Source organism: Triticum dicoccoides, chromosome 7A (genome assembly GCF_002162155.2).
Source record: "Triticum dicoccoides isolate Atlit2015 ecotype Zavitan chromosome 7A, WEW_v2.0, whole genome shotgun sequence".
In the NCBI taxonomy this organism is placed as follows: Eukaryota; Viridiplantae; Streptophyta; class Magnoliopsida; order Poales; family Poaceae; genus Triticum; species Triticum dicoccoides.
The window spans coordinates 741499639-741509302 of NC_041392.1; the positions used below are offsets into that span (position 1 = coordinate 741499639).

The window sequence follows — 9664 nt, forward strand, 5'->3', positions numbered from 1 at the left end:
AACGGATTCGCAGCTAAGCCTCCGAGTGGGAGTCTGGCTCACCACTCGGTAAGGATTTTTACAAACTTAGGCGAAACGGATTCGCGGCTAAGTCACCCACTGAGGGGAAAATTTTATTGGACAAAATAAAAAGTGACAAAAATTATGGAGGAACTATGACACTATTATTTTGAAATCCATGAACTACAGGAGTACTTTATTGCAACTCATCTGAGTGATAAACTTAAGTGTAAAAGGGGCGGAGTAGTTCCCCGTTCCAAGCTCGGGGCTCGTCGATATTATGTTCAACGTTGTAAAGACGGTACGCTCCGTTGTGAAGAACTTTGGTGACGATGAAGGGTCCTTCCCAAGAAGGAGCAAGCTTGTGATGTTTCTTCTGATCCACTCGGAGAACTAAATCTCCTTCCTGGAAGGCTCGACCCCTCACATTTCTGGCGTGGAAACGACGCAAATCTTGTTGGTAGATGGTCGATCGGATCAGAGCCATCTCCCTTTCTTCCTCTAAAAGGTCGACTGCGTCCTGCCGCGCTTGTTCAGCTTCTGCTTCGTTGTAGATCTCAACTCGAGGAGCATTGTGGAGAAGATCACTCGGCAAGACTGCTTCAGCTCCGTAGACCAAGAAGAATGGAGTTCTTCCGGTCGACCGATTAGGTGTGGTCCGCAGTCCCCAAAGCAACGAGGGAAGTTCGTCGACCCAAGCTCCAGCTGCATGCTTGAGATCACGCATCAGTCGGGGTTTCAATCCCTTGAGAATCAGGCCATTGGCTCGCTCTGCTTGTCCATTCGTCTGCGGATGGGCGACCGAAGCGTAGTCGACTCGTGTGCCTTGAGAGTTGCACAAATCCCTGAATTCTTCCGAGTCAAAGTTCGACCCATTATCCGTAATGATGCTGTGCGGGACTCCATATCTGAATATCAGTTCCCTGATGAAGCTAACAGCAGCACCGGCGTCAAGGTTCTTGATTGGTTTAGCCTCAATCCACTTGGTGAACTTGTCGACTGCCACCAGTACATGCGTGAAGCCACTTCACCCTGTTCTCAAAGGACCGACCATGTCCAACCCCCATACTGCGAAAGGCCAGACGAGTGGAATGGTCTTCAGAGCTGATGCAGGCTTGTGCGACATATTCGAGTAGAACTGACATCCCTCGCACTTATCCACTATTTCCTTTGCCATCTCATTCGCTTTTGGCCAGTAAAATCCGGCTCGGTATGCTTTGGCCACGATGGTCCGAGAGGACGCATGATGACCACAGGTTCCCGAGTGGGTATCATTAAGGATGATTCGACCTTCTTCTGGTGTTATGCACTTCTGACCAACTCCAGTCGCGCTTTCTCTATATAACTGTCCTTTGATTACGGTAAAGGCTTTAGATCGACGGACGATCTGTCGAGCCTCTTCCTCATCCTCCGGAAGCTCTTTTCTCAGGATATACGCGATATACGGAACTGTCCAGTCGGGGATGATCACCAAGACCTCCATGACCAAGTCGACCACTGCTGGGACTTCAACCTCAGTCGGATCTGTGGCACTCTTGGGCTGTGGAGCTTCTTCGGTGAAAGGATCTTCTTTGACTGAGGAGTGTGTATATGCTCCAAGAACACACCACTCGGAATGGCCCCTCTCTTGGAACCTATCTTTGCTAGATCATCAGCTACTTGATTTTTCAGTCGGGGTATATGATGGAGCTCCAACCCCTCGAACTTCTTTTCCAGCTTCCTCACTGCACTGCAGTATCCAGTCATGGCTGGGCTTCTCACGTCCCACTCCTTCATCACTTGGTTGACCACTAAATCTGAATCGCCATAGACCATCAGGCGACGGACGCCGAGTGAAATGGCCATGCGCAATCCGTATAAGAGGGCCTCATACTCTGCCTCATTGTTAGAGGAATCAAAGTGAATCTGGAGCACATATCTGAGCTTATCTCCTCTGGGGGAAACCAGGACAACCCCAGCACCGGAACCATTCAACATCTTAGAGACATCAAAAAACATGGTCCAATGCTCCGAGTGAACTTCAGTCGGCTGCTGCTGTTCAATCCACTCGGCGAGGAAATCTGCTGTTGCCTGGGACTTAATGGCTTTCTTTGCCTCAAACTTGATATCAAGGGGAAGAAGTTCAATCGCCCATTTCGCCACTCGACCAGTTGCATCTCTGTTGTGCAAAATCTCTGATAGTGGAGCGTCGCTGACGACTGTGATGGAATGATCAGAGAAATAATGAGCAACCTTCTTTGTGGTCATGTATATTCCATACACAAGCTTCTGATAATGAGGATATCTCTGCTTGGATGGAGTCAAGACTTCGGACAAATAATACACTGGGCGCTGAACTTTGAAAGCTTTTCCTTCTTCTTCCCGCTCGACCGTAAGCACAGTACTGACGACTTGTCCTGTGGCTGCGATATAAAGCAACAGAGGCTCTTTGCTGATTGGAGCAGCAAGCACCGGCTGGGTGGAGAGCAGAGCTTTTAGCTCAGCAAACGCTGCATCAGCTTCTGGAGTCCACTCGACCTTGTCTGCCTTCTTCATCAGTCGGTAAAGAGGCAATGCCTTTTCACCGACTCGTGAGATGAATCGACTTAATACGGCCAAGCATCCAGTAAGCTTCTGGACATCGTGCACTCGCACAGGGCGTTTCATTCGGAGAATAGTGCCGATCTTTTCTGGATTAGCGTCGATCCCTCGCTCGGAAACGAGAAAACCGAGTAACTTGCCACCAGGAACTCCGAATGTGCACTTTGATGGATTGAGCTTGATATCATACCTTCTGAGGTTGGCAAATGTTTCGGCGAGGTCAGCGAGCAGGTCGGAACCTTTTCGTGACTTGACGACGATATCATCCATATACGCTTCCACATTCCGACTGATTTGAGTGAGTAGACACTTCTGAATCATTCGCATAAATGTGGCTCCAGCATTCTTGAGGCCGAATGGCATGGTGATATAGCAGAAGCACCCAAATGGAGTGATGAAAGCTGTTTTTACCTCGTCGGGTCCGTACAGACGGATCTGGTGGTACCCGGAGTAGGCGTCTAGAAAAGACAATCTCTCACATCCCGCGGTCGAGTCAACAATTTGATCTATGCGAGGGAGAGGAAAATGATCTTTCGGGCAGGCCCGGTTGATGTGCTTGAAATCAATGCACATTCGGAGCGATTTGTCCTTCTTAGGAACCATGACGACATTAGCGAGCCACTCGGAGTGGTATATCTCTCGGATAAATCCTGCCGCCAACAGTCGAGCCACTTCCTCACCAATGGCTTTTCTCTTCTGGACGGCGGACCGCCGAAGATACTCTTTGACTGGTTTTGCTGATGAGTCGACTCTTAGGCGATGCTCAGCCAGTCCCCTGGGAACACCTGGCATGTCAGCGGGCTTCCATGCAAAAATGTCCCAGTTCTCACGGAGGAACTGGATGAGCGCTTCTTCCTATTTCGGGTCGAGTGTTGTGGAGATGTGGGTCAGGGCTGCATCGGGGTCGGTCGGGTGAATGTGAATAGGCTTCGTCTCACCAGACGACTGAAATGCAGATTCTGTGGCGGGTTTCTTGGATCGCAGCAAATCACTCGGATCTGCGTTTTGCTTGTATTCTTCAAACTCGACCGCTGTCACCTGGGAATCAGCAATCTTTGAGCCCTTCTGAAAGCACTCTTCTGCCTTTTTCCGATCACCGGTGACAGTGATCACTCCTTTGGGGCCGGGCATCTTCAATTTGAGGTACACGTAACATGGTCGAGCCATGAACCGTGCATAAGCTGGTCTCCCCAAAATGGCATGATATGCACTCTGAAAATCCACGACCTCAAACGTCAACTTCTCTTTGCGAAAATGTTTCGAAAATGTTTCAGTGTGTCTGCATACAACAAATTCAGCCCGCTACCACCGTCCATCAGCACTTATGTCAGTCGAGTGCCTTCGACAACTGGATCGACCACCAAAGCTTGCCTCCCAGGGGTGGCAATATGAGTCGGGTGATCAGATTGGTCGAATGTGATGGGTGTTTGGGACCATCTCAGATAATTTGCTTTTGCTGGGGTAACCATGTTCACCTCGCGGTTAATGACTTTCAATCAGCTCTTGCTTTCCACATCTGCAAAGATCATCAGAGTGGAGTTGACATGCGGATATCCTTCCTCACTGTCTTCCTTGCCTTCGGCCTTGTCTGACTCCTTTTCCTTGTCCTTAGACTGTTTTCCTTGAAACTGCTGGATCAGGAGTCGACATTGGCGAGTGGTATGCTTTGGGTAAATGATATTCCCTTCTTCGTCTTTCTTCGTGTGGATGTGACACGACATATCCATCACGTCGTTCCCTTCTTTATCCTTTACCTTCTTAGGGTTCCAAGATCCTTTTGGTTTCCCTTTAAACTTTCCATGAGCCACGGTCAGAGCCTCTCCAGGAGCTGCCGGTTTAGCCTTCCGCTTCTGTTTCCGACTGGTGTTTCCCTTCTCCGACTGGCTCGGCTTGTGCTTGCCGCTTCGGAGTCGGTCTTCTTCTTCGCCGTTGGCGTACTTGGTAGCAATTTCCATCATCCGACTCCAGGTCATGTCTCCGGTTCGACCAAATTTCAAACTCAATTCTCTGTTCTTGACACCATCCTTGAAGGCGTAGACTGCCTGATGATCAGACACATTCTCCACAGTATGGTGCAAAGTGATCCATCTCTGAATATACTCCCTGAGAGTCTCATTGGTCTTCTGCACGCAGACTTGCAGCTCCATCAATCCAGCCGGTCGCTTACAAGTTCCTTCAAACGTTCTGACGAACACTCGGGACAAATCTTCCCAAGTGTAAATGCTGCTAGGAGGTAACTGATTCAACCACGCTCTGGCAGAACCTTCCAACATGAGGGGCAAATGCTTCATGGCCACCTCGTCATTCCCACCACCAATCTGAACCGCCACTCGGTAGTCCTCAAGCCAAGTTTCAGGCTTAGACTCACCGGTGAACTTGTTGACTCCTGTTGCCAACCTGAAATTGGGAGGAATCACTGCGGCTCTGATAGCTCTGCTGAAACATTCCGGACCAGAAATGTGCACTCGACTGCTTGTGGGCGCATCTCTGTCGAGTCCACCCCGATGGGCTCTGTTCCGGTCGACCAAGCCTTGCACGATAATGGATCGCGCGTCGAAGTCTGGTTCCCTGGGGTCGACTAGAACTCTTCGCCCCGCACTGAGCTGACGTCTGTCATCTTGCTGCCGAGGAGCGTAAGACCCACCCCTCGGAGGGGAAGTGGGCACTCGACGCCTATCATCTCGGTCGTGTCGGTCTCCATATTGGTCTCGCCGATTCTCGCGCCTCTCACGCCGCGGAGGCGATCTGGGACTGTGAGCCGACTGAACTGTATTCGCAGCGACGGATCGACTGTGAATTCTGTTGCGCGACTGCGACACGGCTGAATTCTGATCTCCTGCTGCACGGAGCAGATCCCTGATCTGCATCAAGCCTCTGCCAGCTTCCGACTGAGAGGGCTGGATGGACTCTGCAATACGGGTCGCAGCTGCTAAATTCTGGATTGGGGTTCGATATACCTGAGTCGGCGGGAAGAGTTGACGTCGACTGGCGTCGGGAACTCGTTGCCGCGCGCGCTCGTCGAGTGCTCGCTGAAGATTCTCCAGGCGAGCATGTTCGGCCAAATTGGCCAAACGTGCCTCCTCCAAGGCGCGAGCCTCGGGGGTTTCTCCTGCGATGGGAGTATGCAGGGCATCCATGTTCCTGCGGCGAAGTTCCTCTCTTTGCAGAGAGTCGAGTGGCTCGGGCTGGTACTCTTCGTGGTCTCGTGCGGGGTCGCCTTCGTCGCCTGCCCCACCATCACGGGCGAAGCCAGGGGGGCTGCGAGGCCCGTCGACCATCAGGATTTCCGCTGCTGGATCACTGCTATCGCATTCGAATGCAGTCTCTACGGAGCCAGTCGACAGATCAAACAGGCCGTAGAGAGATTCGTCGGGCTCGATTGCCGCAACTTGGGTGGTGGCCGTCTGGCGAGCCACCGCGTGTCTCACCCACCGCTGAAGCCTCGACCGACCCGAGCGCTTGCGCTGGCGGGAGACCGGGAGGGTGGTCGATAGGGGAGTCGACCGATATGGGGTCGACGGTTGCCGCAGCAGAACGCCGCGGACACATGCGCGAAAATGCGTCGCACCGCGGACGGGGAGCGCATCGACGTCGAGTGGAGCCTCCTGGAGCCAGGCGGAGTCGTCGGCGACGAAGGTGAGAGCACCAAGACGAATCTCTCGACCCTCGACCAAAACTCCAGCAGCTACCATGATGAAAGTACTCGGAAGAATCGCAACTTCTCCACAAAATCGCTAAAACACCGGCCCCACGGTGGGCGCCAACTGTCGTGGATCTAAGTCTGACAGTAGAGTGGGGGTAGGTATGGAGAGGCAAGGTCCTAGCTATGGAGAGGTTGTAAACACAAGAGATGTACGAGTTCAGGCCCTTCTCGGAGGAAGTAAAAGCCCTACGTCTCGGATCCCGGAGGCGGTCGAGTGGATTATGTGTATATGAATTACAGGGTGCCGAACCCTTCTGCCTGTGGAGGGGGGTGGCTTATATAGAGTGCGCCAGGACCCCAGCCAACCCACGTAATGAAGGGTTTAAGGTACATTAAGTCCGGGGCGTTACTGATAACGCCCCACATAAAGTGTCTTTACTATCATAACGTCTACTTAATTACAGACCGTTGCAGTGCAGAGTGCCTCTTGACCTTCTGGTGGTCGAGTGAGTCTTCATGGTCGAGTCCTTCAAGTCAGTCGAGTGAGTCCCTCGTAAGTCGACTGGAAGGTGATCTCTTCTAAGGGTGTCCTTGGGCAGGGTACTTAGATCAGGTCTGTGACCCTACCCTAGGTACATGACTCCATCACCAGCCGCCCATCGAGCTGCTCGGAGATCTCCATCCACGTTGGCCCGCATGATGAAGTTAAGTGTGTTTATGTCAAGTAGGTTAGATTAGGTTGCAATAAGTCAATTTGCATTCTCGATTGTTAGGTGAGGTGTGTTTGTGTCAAGTAGGTTAGTTTAGGTTGCAATAAGTCAATTTGTGAACTCGTTTCGATCTAGCCCGTGAAGTCCACAGAGCTAGTTTGCATGTAGGCCAGAAGCGTGCTAGTTCACGTTAAGTAAAGTTTTTCTCTTGTTTTGTCAAGATGTGTAGCAGGTGGTGCGGTGATGATTAAAAAGAAAGGGTGACATATATGTTCCCTGTGTCCACCCAGTTTCTTTTCTATCATTTACTGTTAGAGAGCCTGCATTATTTGTGATCACCATGGCGATTGTGTCGGCAGTTCGGTGACTGGAAGAGTCATGTGGCCAGCTGAGGGCGTGTGGAGGTTTGTCTCCGTCAGATTTTGCGGGATTCGATCGGTGCTAGTCTTTGGTGGATCTATTTGGATCCGGTCTTCGTTCGTCTTTGTTTAGGTATTTACTGGTTTAATCCTTCTGATCTACGATTTTCTTCATCGACGATGGTTGCTACTCTGGAGCGCTAGTCTTATGGGACCTTAGCACGACGACTTCCTGACTGTCTACTACAACAAGGTTTGCCCGGCTCCGGTGAGGGAGGGGCGATGACAGCGGCGCGCCTTCGGCTTGCTCCAGTGCTTGTAGTCGTCGCTAGGTGGTCCACGAATATGGTTGTAATTTTTATTACCTTTGTTGTTCTTTGTACTGTCATGATTGAAGATGGATAGATTGAAAGTTTCTCGAAAAAAATGTGGCCAGCTGAGTTCGAGTGCCAAATCAGAAGCTAGACTACGTAGTGGCAAGACTCCGGTGAATCTAATACCTACAGCGTCTCACCGATCGACAGAAGCTGGCACATGTTTGGCATACTTAACTTACTCCAATACTTGTGGCCATTGCAATGCAATGGTACCTCGACGACAAAATTAACTAGGAAAGGAAGAGCCGAGGAAGGCAATATTCTTTCTTGAATCTTGACATGGTCTAAGCCTACCTACCTAATCAAGTATAATTTGACTAATATATAGTTGACGAGTGTAGTGGTGGTGGTCGTGGCATGCCCTATGCTCTTCGACCGAACCAGTGCTGGTTAACAAGGGACAAGATGGATCGCCACTTGTACTACTGCATGCATGCAGTATAGGTACACTTACTGCAAAGGAAACAATCATCCATGATTGACCATCACTAACAGACCACAATCATGCTTTGTGCACAATCCCCGACCGAGTCGGCACACAGATGGACCGCCACTTGTACCACATCATGCATCTTGTTTATACAATTTATCCTTACTCTATTAGTTGTCTCCTTCCTAATCTCCACCTAACGCTAATTCTGATCTATAAGAAAGGAAGACCAACGCGGCGACGACCACGACCATTGACCAACCGCATCCATCCATCCATCCATCCATCCGTTAGTCCATTCATCCGTCGATCAATAACTAATGCATGCAATGAATATGCATATCTACGTCCAACAAAGCCAAAGAGAATGACCGGTCGAACATGTCAACAACCTTTTATGCTTCTATATATACATTGCCATCGATGCAGGCTTCCTCAATCCAACTGGAGCAAAGCAGACACCACATACACCTCACTCAGCTCAGCTCACCTCATTTCGAAGAAGAAAAGAAAGAAGATCTAAATCGCGTCATGTTGCCAGGAAGGTTTCTTGGTCAGAAGAAGGTGAGGTCACCGGCGGGTCCGTCCACAACCCCAAGAACACCAACGCTAGCGGCAACCTCAAGACCGTCAACAACAGTGCCTCCGTTGGTTGCCTCAACAACATTACCAAGGGTGACTACTCCTGGGGCCTCAAGATCCTGAGCCAGCGTGGCTTCTTCCACCACATCAAGAACATCAGCAATGGCAGTTCCGCCCACGGGCTCAAGAATATCAGCAACGTCGGCTCAACCCGCTAATTCGAGACCCGCAAACTCAAGACCGTCAACAACAGCAAATCCGCATCTGACCTCAAGAACTTCAACGACGGCAAATTTGTATGCGACCTCAAGAACTTCAACAACTGCAAATCCGTATGCAACCTCAAGAACGCCAACAACGACAAATCCGCCTGCAACCTCAAGAACGTCAACAATGGCAAATCCATACGCAGCCTCAAGAATGTTAGCAGCATCAGTAGCGGTGGCTCCTTCTGCGACCTCAAGAATGTCAACAAGAGCCGCTCCATCCACGACCTCCAGAATGTCAACTAGAGCAACGGTGGCCTCAAACCAACCGAGGACACTGCAGCCAGGTGCGCCGACCTCAAAAACGGCTAGGACGATGGCCCCACCCTTGTCCGCAACGACAAGTCGTAGTCGTGCCGCTCCCACACGTCCAACTGCTTCAAGCACACACCGATGATCTCCATCCATGTATGTCGTCCATCTTCAATGAAGTTAAGTGCGTTGAGACCAGATTAGTTATGTTACAGTAAATTAATAAATTTGTAAACTCGATTGGGTCGAGCCAGTGACATGTAAGCCAGTAGTGTGCCAATTGATGAATAGAGGGTCTACGGGCTTGGATGTAATTTATGTTATTTGGTGGTTCTTTGTACTATAATGACATTGATGAATAAAATGGAAGTCTTTCCAGCAATAAAAGATAAGTGTACCAGATCACGTTGCGGCTATTTTTGTTTTTCCTGGTGTTATCGAGTCATGTTGTTGGGTGACCAAATA

The 9664-nt window shown here is 50.3% G+C and overlaps 1 pseudogene; it reads left to right on the plus strand.

Moving 5' to 3' along the window:
* Nucleotides 1-8580: 8580 nt before the first annotated feature.
* LOC119328117 lies at nt 8581-9392 on the plus strand (annotated as a pseudogene).
* Nucleotides 9393-9664: the final 272 nt, after the last annotated feature.